Genomic DNA, 13,111 nt, shown 5'->3' on the forward strand with positions numbered 1-13,111 from the left:
GGGACGAGAGGGGGTCGTTTCCCCACGCTCCCAAAAAACAGGGTACTCGAGGAAACTTGAAAGGGGTCGTTTCCTCCCTTTTTGGGGTTGTTTCCTCCAATTGGGGTTGTTTCCTAGGTGAAAGGGGTCTTGAGGGGTCATTTCCCTAGAAAAATTCACAATTTTTTTTTATGAAAAAAATCGTAATTTTTAAAATTTGTTGACCGACCAGGAAGGGTTTATGTTATGTTCATTTCACATTTCATTTTCTGTTTGCTCCTTCGTTGAACTGAACATTGCTACCATCGCCAAGCAACCTTCTGTCTGCTCCTTCGTTGAACGGAACGTTGCCGCCATTACCAAGCAACCTTTTGTCTGCTCCTTCGTTGAACGGATTACCTTGAGCAATTTTGCTCATTTATCTTTTGATATGTTCTTATGTTATTTTGACTCTATAAAATTAAAAAATTTGACTCTTGATGTATCAGACTTGACTTTTATAATTTTATTTGAATATTCAGTATTCAATGTTCATAGTTGGAAGTGGAACATCAATATCGTTTAAAGTTTAAAAGTTTATACATTTATAATTTATAATTTATTTTCATTATGCATTATTAGTAAGTTAGTAGACTAGTAGTTACATTATACAGTTACAAACTTACATGTATGATGTATGATTATAATTTATATGATAAAGATATCAATGATCATGCTTTTCGTTTTAAATTTGTTTTAGTTATATGATTCGTCGATTTATATTTTATATTTATAAGTGTTTTAGACCCCGACGTCCCCCCACGTTTCCTAAAAATTGGTGGGGAGATTTTGCATAGGTTGCTCCTGTGTATCCCTGCTCCCTCGCCTCCTCGTCCTGGAAACTTGGTGGAACATTGGATTCAACACTTGCAAAATATAATAATATTTCAAGTCAAAAGATAAATAATGTTGCAAGACAAGTATTAGTATAGGAAATGGCACAATATTAAAAGATGAGCAGAAAATATAACTTGCAAGAATGAAAGAAACTTGTACTTTGCTTTTAAAGAGATGCTCAAATAAATATGATAGTATCAATGGACAATGAGCAAGGAAATTAAATGACAATACAAGAGTAGTAATATAGTATTGCAAGTAAAGACAGAGTGCTCACAAAATAATAATATGCCAAGTTAGAGAAAGCTAGATAGATGAATGCAAACTAAGCTAGGTGGAATGCAAGATCTTGGTTAATTTTAGTTAAAATGCCTAATCTAGATAAATCCTTTCTCCTAGTTGTTTTGAGGCTAGTCTCTAGATTAAGTTGTGGAGAGAAAGCAAGGGGAAGCAAGCTATGGCATGGTTAACGATCCCTCCCCTTGAGATCTAACCACTTGATGCCTCTAGCAATGCAGAGACTATGGCTCTGACGACTGTAAGGTTACTGTGTTAACTACTAAAGAGGATCTATCCCTCACAAGCTACAACAATGTAATGTTCCAAATGGAAAATTAACAGCAATATTAAGCAAAATATGCATGCAACCTAGGAAAATTTAAACAACAATTAAACAACCATAAAATTGCACCAGAACTACGCCAAACTGAGCCATTTTGTTATCAAAAGGAGAGCACAATGCATGGAATGTGTGCACCTGGGCTTGCCAAAGTAAGCTAAACAATCCCAGGTGAGAAAAATGTTGCCCAGATGCAAAAGAAAGACTTCTCCTCAATGCACTGTGCTGACCCTAGAATTTATACAACTGCTAGCTGGAAGAAACCCTTGTTTAAGGGTCCAAAAGTGCTCAGAAAATTTTGCCAAATTAATCTTGAGCTCTCCACCACAAACCCAAAAAAACCCAGAAAGGGTTTTGGCAAAATTTACCGACCACCCAGGGCCCCAAATTTAAGCTCACTCCTCCCAACTAGTTGTCAAATAACTCTGTTGTTTTGGGGCACCAAAACTCCTCCAAAAACTTTGCAAAATTAGGAGAAGACTCATCAATGCTAGTCCAACAAAACCCAGAAATGTTTTGGGCTAATTCTGATCTCCCAGAATTACCCAGATTTGGTGCTATGCCCTCCTCTACTGGTTTTGTGTCCCCCTCAAGCTACTACTACAAATTTGGCCCTATTTCCACCCTCGAATGGCTGTAGAATTTTCTGCAAATTACTCTTGGAAGGTAAGAGGGAAATCCCTTCCTCAACCTTGCACAACTCAACTAGCAACAACTCCACAAAATTCTGCCCAACAAAAGATTGCACAGGCCCTAGGAATGTTGAATTTGGTTCTCACTGGAGCAGCAATCTCCAGCCCTTAAACTCTCCACAAAATCTGGTCTAATATCAAGGGACTTTCTCCTAAATTCTCCAACTGAATTTTCCCTTGAAGACCCCTCAACCAAGAAAATTGATTTCTGCCACTGCGTCCTCCTGGAAGTTCGAACTGGCTAAAGTATAGCTGGAAATAACCCACAATCTCCAGCAATCTCCTCTCTAATAAGCTCTAAAATTCTCTCCTAGGGTGGCACTCTAAGTCCACCGAAGAAAGAGATGAGATTTCCGCCCGGAAATCTCCTTCTACTAAGCAGCACTGGTAGTCTTGGCTAAGCAGCTCAAGAGTAATCTAAATCAAAAATTCAATTTGCCAAAAACCCCTAAAATGGTGCCTCTTCCTTCTATTTATCTTTGCTTCCCCTTCTCTCTCCTTGTGGGCTCCACCAATTCGACCTTTCTCTCCCTTCTTCTCCCTAGCTCAATTTTCCTAAGGGGTTTGAATTCCCCTTTTGGGTGGCCCCCACATCCCCACTACCAATTTAATTTTCTTTTTCTCTAATGTTGGTGGCCTCCATTTCTCCAAAAATTAAGTGGGGACTCCCTCAACCCACTTTTCCTAAGTTTACATGCCAAAATATTCCCAACGCCCAAATTGCAAAAATGGAAATTCTTCTTAACAAAATTAATTTAATTGGGGACATTACAGTCCTCCCCACCAAAAATTGCTTGTCCTCAAGCAATGCCTGAACAAGCACCCTCTCGATCAACTGAAGTCACTGCACACAATACCGGGGTCCCAAATGTACCACCAGGTCACCCTAAATCCGTGCACCATCCTGTCATAAATGAATCCCTCGATACCAAGGTCCCATGCTAATCTCAAAAAGATGCCACCATGTCGATGTTGCACCACTCTGATTACAACTAACTGCCCATCATGCGCATGTCATATCCTCCTCTCCTGGAACCTGATGGTGAAATACAAATAAAGGCCAAATACATCCTGCCCAGGCATCTCCATGATGCCAAAGCCTACCCATCCAAAGCTAACCCTAAACTTGTGCAGCAATAGGAAAGTTTTTCCTCACCATATGATGAATGCCTCCACGAACCCCCGTGTGTTGACCCAAGAGTGAACTAGATCACTATCTGCCATGACTCTGCCCATCACGAGATAGAGTGATCTATCAACCAACTGAAACCCTAGATCCCATAGCCAAACCTGCTACAGCATAGCTTTGACAACTGCTGGAATCCATCTGTGCCTCGTCTCTAGTCCCTGCTTGCAATCAATATATAGGCTCCATATATCATGAACTAATCTGATGCATGTTAAATTGCCCTGTGCCTGCCACTGTGTAGTACTGATCAATGATAACTGCTGGAAACCACATGTGCCAAATAGCTATCTCCTAAATGCAACCAATAGATGGGTATCTGATACTCGCAATCAATTCAGTGTATGTGGATCCACTCTACTCATGCCAACCATCACCACTGAGTCGGCCATCAACACCCTCGATAATGTGCCAATACAGTGTCTAAAGCTTGGATACGCACTGGAAAACTGCTTCAACTGTACACGTTATACCCTGCTCATGCAAGATCCCAACAAGCCCTACTAAAGTAGAGGCACATGTCTCCCCCATGATCATCTCCCCAAGTGTGAGCTCAGAGATGAATGCTATACCACCCCTGTAGAAGATCACCTCATCTCCTAGCCCATGGTTGCCAACTCGCATACTGACCCTGCTCCTCCACCGAGGAATCTGTATCGTGCCCCTGATGCACTGAATCCCATAGAGTCGTCTCAAGCAAGTCTCCCAAGTCCTGTTATCCATAATGTAGGCCTCGATCGGACACAACAAGGCTCTCCTCAACTGCCTGCGATGCCAATGAGTGAGAGATGCATGGGTTCCGATGGGTATGATCACGAACCCGTGTGGATGCTCCCAGCCCGTCCTGTGACTGATCCGCTCTCCCAATCTAGGTATGTCCATCCCAATGGCATGATAGACATCCTCGTCAAGGAATCTAACTCTAAAATCCAACATGCAAAAACCAAAAGTTAGTCGATTTCCCAGGTACAAGAAGACTTGTCCCCGACAACGGTGCCAAAGATGTTGACCCTGCCGCCTACACCTACCTACAAGTCAGTGAGAAAAACCTTCAACCCCACAAGGTGTGGTTGGTGGCAAGGAACTAAGAGAAGGCGCTGTCACACTAATCCCGACTCTCTTTGTTTGAGTTATCTCCTAGGTTAGCTAAGGGGGGTGGTCCCTAATGAAAAGATAAGTTAAAAAGATGTGAGTTTTTAGGAGAATTGTTAGAGTTAAATAGATTATTTCTTTAATATTTATAAGCAAAAGTTGACCAATGTTGCTTGGGAGCGAGAGCGGGAGCGGGGAGCGGGAGCGAAAACGGGAGCGGGAGCGACCATTTTCAGAAGCTCCCGGTTTGGGAGCGAATCCGGGAGCGATTTTTTAAAATATATATATATTTTATATTTTTTAATTTTTGATACATATATGTCAACAAAAACATGTAGAATGATGAATTAGACATAAAAAACATAAAAAAACATAGATTGATCATTGAACCATATCACATCAATCATCTAGAAATTATAATCGTCATCAACCATGTCCACAAGTTAGTAAAATACATATTACAACTGCAACATATTGAGTCTTATAAATCATGATTCATCAAATTCAATCTTAAAGTTTCAACTTCAAGCTTTCAGAATTGAAAATTCAATAACATTTATCATCATTGATCAAGTTGTACTTGTAAGCTAATTTTAACCATTACAAGAAGTAATATCGAAGATATTTCTAAGTCCTAACTTCTAACTGTTAACATGATATGAAATGTTAAAAATTTATAAAATGAAACATGAATAATGAGATGAAATGAAACAACTTTAGTCTTTCACAAAGCATCATATTCATAATTCACAATCATTACCAATGAGTTATAATTGCCAAGGCCCAACTTCAAACTTCAAATTTTCATTGTCACAGTGATATAATGTTTACAAAAAATATCATTATGATATGAAAAAGTCAAGAGTCAAGAGTCAAGGACTCAAAACTCAACAGTTATGAAAACTAAAGTCTAATAGAAACTAAAAAAGACAAGTAAACTGTAAATCTACATGTGGCCCTTGCCACGAGAGTCTCCAAGAGTATAAGCAGGTTGTGGTGGTCTTCTAGGAGTCTCCCGCACAGACCGACGACCAGAACTAGAACCTCCACGCGAGGGTGTAGATGGAGGTGTCGACAGCAAAGGAACAAGACTCGGACCTCGAGCACTACTACTGGATGGTGGAGGTGGAGGTGGAGGTGGAGGTGGAGGTGGCATGGTTGCTGCTTCATTTTCATCCCTTACAAGTTCCTCTTCTAGTTCTTCAATATGTACAATGCCATCCTCCAAATTGTTATCCTCTGGGTGATTGTCCCAAATTTTATATGTGGGATCCTCATTAGCCCGATCACAGTAATGACTCAACAACCTCAAGTTGTAGTGCACATAAACCAAGCTTTCTGCTCGGTTTTCATTGAGTCTGTTTCTTTTCACATTATGTATATAGCTGTAGGTGCTCCAACACCTCTCTGCAGAAGAAGAATTTACAACCTGTGAAAGAACTTTTTTTTGCCAATTTTGGCAAAAGTCCGTGGCCGCCATATGTTTCCCACCATGTGAGAGGTTCAAATTTATCTTTGTCGTCCATTGCATGGAAGTTACCATACAAACCAGTGCCACTGAAGTATCTGCCTATTTCAAGGCGCACAGCTGCACAATCCTCCCTGTCAGGTACCAACTTTTCTAATGCTTCCAAATATCCTTTAGTTACCTCTGGATCTAAATGGGGTTTGGTCCTAACCCCACCCCCTGCTGCAGGTTGGCCCAACCAAGATGTAGAGTAGTATTTTGGCGTAAGGATATACGCCAAGCAATGTAGTGGAAGGTTAAGCCTATTCCACCGTTCACACACACAATCATGAATCAGTTTGTACAAGTTGGGATCTCTATTCTGAACAATGTCTTTTATTTCCCCCAACATAATATCCATTTGCTCATACACCTCGCCAATCACTGGTTTGTCTGTATCTGCAAACAGAATCATGTGATAAATTGGCTTGGTGAAATCCAATACCTGCCTCACACTTGTCCAAAACTGCCCATCAAGAGCGGCCTCCTCCACCATTTCAAAACCTGCCATGTCAGCTACATTTGTAGCCCTTTCCTTTAACACCTGCCAATGTGGACTGGATACCATGCTAGCTAATGCCTCTCTTACCTTCAAAAGGCGCCTGAAGGTGAGGTAATAGCTACCAAATCTAGTCTTCGCAATCTTCAGCAACTCCAATCTCGAGTGACTGCGGAAAAGGCCATGGGTATTGCTATGATTTGTAATAAATTTTATCATTTGTTTGCCTTTCTTGTACAAATCACCAATCCATTGGTATTGTTCATTTTTGTTTTTGACAATATCATGCAACAGAAGGTTCAATGTGTGAACCAAACATCCAGACCAAAATATGTTGGGGTATTTATCCTCAATAATTGCTCCCACTGCCTTACAATTAGGAGCATTATCAGTGATGACTTGGATGACATTGTATGGGCCAGTGATGCGGGGAGCGCCCCCCCCCCCCTTCGAACCCGCTCTCCGAAGCGCGCTCCGGGCGGGAGCGGCTCGGGAGCGGGTCGGGAGCGCGCTCCCCAAATCGCTCCCGGACGGGAGCGATTTTCGGGAGCGCGCTCCCGTAAAAAAATTTGCGCTCCCTGGTCTGTGAGGGAGCGCTTCAGGGAGCGATCGCTCCCGGAGCGCTTTTTAATGCCCGGGAGCGATCGGGGAGCGATCGCTCCTTGATCGCTCCCGGGCATTAAAAAACGCTCCGGGAGCGAATTTTAAAATTCCGGGAGCGGTTCGGCGGAAAAAAAATTCCGCGGACCCGAAAAAAACAAAAAAATTAACTAATTTTTTTGGGTTTATAAGCCCAATGGGCCAAAACAAAATCATTTCAATGAGATTGAGCTTGAGTTTGAGAGCAAAGGAGCAAGGAGCAAGAGCTGAGGAGCAAGGAGCCAGAGCTGAGGAGCGAGGAGCGAGTGCCAAGGAGCGAGGAGCAAGCTTGCAGAGGTAAGTAACTTAATCATTTAGTTAGTTTAGTTGGTTAGGTAGTTAGTTTGTTTAGTTTAATTTACCTGTTTGAGTTTAAAGATCATTAATTTAAATTAAATTAATAAATTAAATGAATTAATCCCAATAAACTAAATTAATTTGCAGATTCAAGACTCAAACCCTACAAACATCAAACACGAATCACGATGGACCTGGGGATTTTTATTGGCATTTTCCTCTTCCTGGTCCCTTTTCTGGTTATTATGGTGGTGGAGAGTAGGAAACGGAGGGGCCTGAAACTGAAGAGGTGGATGAAGAAGCCGGAGGAAGTCAAATAGGTGAAAACCCCAGTGAGGAGGATGTGGAGGGTGAACATGAGGGTCAAAAAACTAAACAAGACCAAACTCCATTGTGGAAATATGTTCACAAGCCTGAAACAGGGAGAGGGGGTGGAACCACTAAATTTCATTGCCCCCATTGCAACAATGATTCACAGGCTCATACACCCGTTTGAGAAGACACCTTTGCGGGAAAAGGGCATGGGATGGAGAGAAACAAATAGGAATCAGAAACTTGCGACGCGGTGTCAACAGCAGATAGAGCCAAATACATAAAGGAAGAGGAGGACGCCCAATACAAAGCAAAAAGATCAAGGGGTTTCTTTGAAAGCTCACAAAGAACTCCTTCAGCATCCTCCCAAGGCAGTGGATATGGACATGGAGGCTCAGGGTCATCATCTTTACGCCGTAGAACCATATCAGATTTCCTTGATGAGGGGTGTAGGAATGATGTGGATTCAAAATTTACAGGTTCCTCTATGCAAATGGGATACCATTCAATGTTCTACGCTCACCTTATTGGCACGAAATGGTTTCTGCCATAAATGATGCCCCTAAAGGATACAAGAGCCCTGGGTATGACAAGGCAAGAACAGTTGGCCTTGATCATGAAAAAGCAAAAATATCACATTCTTTGAATAAAATGACAAGTTCTTGGACTGACAATGGGGTGTCCATTGTATCTGATGGATGGACAAATGTAAAAGGCAAGCCATTGATAAGTGTTCTTGCTGTGTCCCGAAGTGGTCCCATTTTTCTAGCTGCACATGATTACTCAGACAAGTTCAAGACCGCTATCAACATTGCAGAAGCATTGCTTGAAACAATTGAGCGTATTGGCCCATACAATGTCATCCAAGTCATCACTGATAATGCTCCTAATTGTAAGGCAGCGGGAGCAATTATTGAGGATAGATACCCGAACATATTTTGGTCTGGATGTTTGGTTCACACATTGAACCTTCTGTTGCATGATATTGTCAACCAAACAATGAACAATACCAATGGATTGGTGATTTGTACAAGAGAGGAAAAAAATGATAAAATTTATTACAAATCATAGCAATACCCATGGCCTTTTCCGCAGTCACTCGAGATTGGAGTTGCTGAAGATTGCGAGGACTAGATTTGGTAGCTATTACCTCACCTTCAGGCGCCTTTTGAAGGTAAGAGAGGGTTAGCTAGCATGGTATCAAGTCCAAATTGGCAGGTGTTTAAAGGAAAAGGGCTACAAATGTAGCTGACATTGCAGGTTTTGAAACGGTGGAGGAGGCCGCTCTTGATGGGCAGTTTTGGACAGCTGTGAGACAGGTATTGGATTTCACCAAGCCAATTTATAACATGATTCGGTTTGCAGATACAGACAAACCAGTGATTGGCGAGGTGTATGAGCAAATGGATACCATGTTGGGGGAAATAAAAGACATTGTTAATAACAGAGATCCCGACTTGTACAATTTGATTCACGATTGTGTGTGTGAACGGTGGAAAAGCTTAACCTTCCACTACATTGCTTGCGTATATCCTTACGCCAAAATACTACTCAGATTCTTGGTTGGGCAAACCTGCAGCAGGGGGTGGGTGTTAGGACCAAACCCCATTTAGATCGAGAGGTAACCTAAAGGATATCTGGATGCATTAGAAAGTCGGTGCCTGACAGGAGGAATGTGCAGCTGTGCGCCTTGAAATAGGCAGATACTTCACTGGCAGTGGTTTGTATGGTAACTTCCATGCAATGGACGACAAAGATAAATTTGATTCTCTCACATGGTGGGAAACATATGGCGGCGACGGACTTTTGCGAAAATTGGCATTGAAAGTTCTTGCACAGTTTGTAAATTCTCTTCTGCAGAGAGGTGTTGGAGCACCTACAGTTATATACATAATGTGAAAAGAAACAGGCTCAACGAAAACCGAGCAGAAGCTTGGTTTATGTGCACTACAATTGAGGTTGTTGAGCCATTACTGTGATCGGGCTAATTAAGATCCCACATATAAAATTTGGGACAATCACCCTGAGGACGACAATTTGGAGGATGGCATTGTACATATGGAAAAAACTAGAAGATGAGCTCGTACGGGATGAAGCTGAAGCAGCTGCAGCAGCCATGCCACCTCCACCTCCACCTCCGTAGCAGTTCTCGGGGCCGAGTCTTGTTTCCATTGCTGTCGCCACCTCCATCGACACCCTCGCGTGAGGCTCTAGTTCTGGTCGTCGGTCTGGGCGGGAGACTCCTAGAAAGACCGCCAAGACCTACTTATACTCCTGGAGACTCTCGTGGCAAGGGCCACTTGTAGATTTACAGTTTACTTGTCTTTTTTAGTTTCTATTAGACTTGTCACTTTAGTTTTCATAACTGTTCAGTGTTGAGTTTTGAGTCCCTGACTCTTGACTCTTGGACTCTTTCATATCATTATGACATTATGATATTTTTTGTGTAACATTAATATCACTGTGACAATGAAAATTTGAAGTTTGAAGTTGGGCCTTGGCAATTATAACTCATTGGTAATGATTGTGAATTATGAATATGATGCTTTGTGAAAGACTAAAGTTGTTTCATTTCATCTCATTATTCATGTTTCATTATTATAATTTTTAACATTTCATATCATGTTAACAGTTAGAAGTTAGGACTTAGAAATATCTTCGATATTTACTCTTGTAATGGTTAAACTTGCTTACAAGTACAACTTGTTACTTTGGTGATCAATGATGATAAAATGTTATTGAATTGAATGTATTTTAATTTATTAATTTTACTAAGGTTGATGACGATTATAATTTCTAGATGATTGATGTGATATGGTTCAATGATCAATTTATGTTTTTTTTATGTTTTTTATGTCTATTTCATCATTCTACATGTTTTTGTTGACATAATGTATCAAAAATTAAAAATATAAAAAATATATATATTTTTAAAAAATCGCTCCGGGATTCGCTCCCAAAAAGGGAGCTTCTGAAAATGGTCGCTCCCGCTCCCGCTTCCGCTCCCGCTCCCCGCTCCCGCTCCCAAGTAACACTGTATGGCGCCAATACGCTCAATTGTTTCAAGTAATGCTTCTGCAATGTTGATGGCGGTCTTGAACTTGTCTGAGTAATCATGTGCAGCTAGAAAGATGGGACCACTAACAGACACAGCAAGAACACTTATCAATGGCTTGCCTTTTACATTTGTCCATCCATCAGATACAATGGACACCCCATGGCCAGTCCAAGAACTTGTCATTTTATTCAAAGAATGTGATATTTTTGCTTTTTCATGATCAAGGCCAACGGTTCTTGCCTTGTCATACCCAGGGCTCTTGTATCCTTTAGGGCATCATTTATGGCAGAAACAATATTCGTGACCAATAAGGTGAGCGTAGAACATTGAATGGTATCCCACATGCATAGAGAAACCTGTAAACTTTTGAATCCACATCATTCCTACACCCCTCATCAAGAAATCTGATATGGTTCTACGCCTTAAAGATGATGACCCTGTGCCTCCATGTCCATATCCACTGCCTTGGGAGGATGTTGAAGGAGTTCTTTGTGATTGTGAGCTTGGTTCAAAGAAACCCCTTGATTTTTTTGTTCTGTATTGGGCTTCCTCCTCTTCCCTGATGTATTTGGCTCTATCCTTTGTTGACAACCGCTGTACAAGTTTTGATTCCTATTTGTTTCTCTCCATTCCATGGCCTTTTCCCGCAAAGGTGTCTTCTAGCACGGGTGTATGACCTGTGTAATCAGTGTTGCAATGGGGGCAATGAAAATAAAATTTAGTGGTTCCACCCCCTCCCCTGTTTCAGCCTGTGAACATATTTCCACAATGGAGTTTGGTCTTGTTTAGTTTTTTGAGGGTCAGGTTCACCCCCTCCAGCTCCTCCTCCTCATCGGGGTTTTCACCCATTTGACTTTCTCCAGCTTCTTTCACCCCACTCTTCAGTTGGGGCCCCCTCCGTTTCCTACTCTCCAGCACCATAAAAACCATAAAATAGGACCAGGAAGAGGAAAATGCCAATAAATATAGCCAGGTCCATGGTGTTTGATGTTTGTAGGGTTTTGATCTTGAATCTGCAAATTAATTTAATTTATTGGGATTAAATAATTTAATTTATTAATTTAATTTAAATACATGATTTTTAAAACTCAAACAGTTAAATTAAATTAACTAAATTACTATCTAACCAGCTAAACTAACTAAATTACTAAGTTACTTACCTCTGCAGGCTTGCTCCTCGCTCTCAGGCACTTCTCCTCGCTCCTCAGCACTTGCTCCTCGCTCCTTTGCTCTTGCTCCAGCTCCAAACTCAAGCTCAATGAAGTTAGAATGAATTTTTTTTGGCCCATTGGGCTTGTCTAAAACCCAAAAAAAATTTAAATTTTTTTTATTTTTCGGGTCCGCGGATTTTTTTCCGCCAAACCGCTCTCGGCCGGCTCGAATCGCTCCCGAGACGATTTTTAACGCTCGGGAGCGATCGCTCCCCGATCGCTCCCGAGCGTTAAAAATCGCTCCAGGAGGCGCCGGAGCGATCGCTCCCTAACAGACCAGGGAGCGCAAATTTTTTTAAGGGAGCGCGCTCCCGAGCCGCTCCCGCCCGGAGCGCGATTCGGGAGCGGGTTCGGGGGGGGCGCTCCCCCGCAACATAGAGCAAAACTGATATGAGCAATAACCATAAATACTAAAGAAAAGCATGAATACATAAACACACCAGTGCCTTCAAAGCATTTCACTTCATTCTAAGCAAATACAATTCATTTCTTAAAAAGCAATACTTGAAGGCACTGGTTGTTTGTGTATTTCATGCTTATCTTATGTATTTATGGTTATTGCTCATATCAGTTTTACTTATAAATCTTAAAGAAATAATCTATTTAACTCTAACAATTCTCCTAGAAACTCACATCTTTTTAACTTAACTTTTCATTAGCGACCACTCCCCTTAGCTAGCCTAGGAGATAGCTCAAACAGAGAGAGTCGGGATTAGTGTGACAACCCCTTCTCTTAGTTCCCTGCCACCAACCACACCTTGTGGGGTTGAAGGCTTTTCTCACTGACTTGTAGGTAGGTGTAAGCGAAAGGGTCAACAGTTCCGTTGAAGTCTATGTTGGTTCAGCCCTGATGTTTGAACCCTTGAATTTGGAAATGGAACATATGCATTTGGGTCGGTGTGTTATATGTGACATATTGTGACTACAGCGAGTTCTGAGGTGCCACAAAGGTTTGAGTTTAACCTATGTTGCACTAGTTTTTAGGATTAGGGAATGGTGGGGATGGAGGGACGTGTCTCTAGGATAGTTAGAGTGCCCCTTCGCCCCATCCCGACAAATTTTTCACAAGACAACAGTAATATATATATATTTTAAAAGAATATTAAAAATTTATAATTCACCATAAACCTTTGTAGTTACTTCA

Source organism: Pinus tabuliformis, chromosome 2_2, assembly GCF_031772625.1.
Source record: "Pinus tabuliformis cultivar Carrire ecotype Pingquan chromosome 2_2, CPIR1, whole genome shotgun sequence".
NCBI lineage: Eukaryota > Viridiplantae > Streptophyta > Pinopsida > Pinales > Pinaceae > Pinus > Pinus tabuliformis.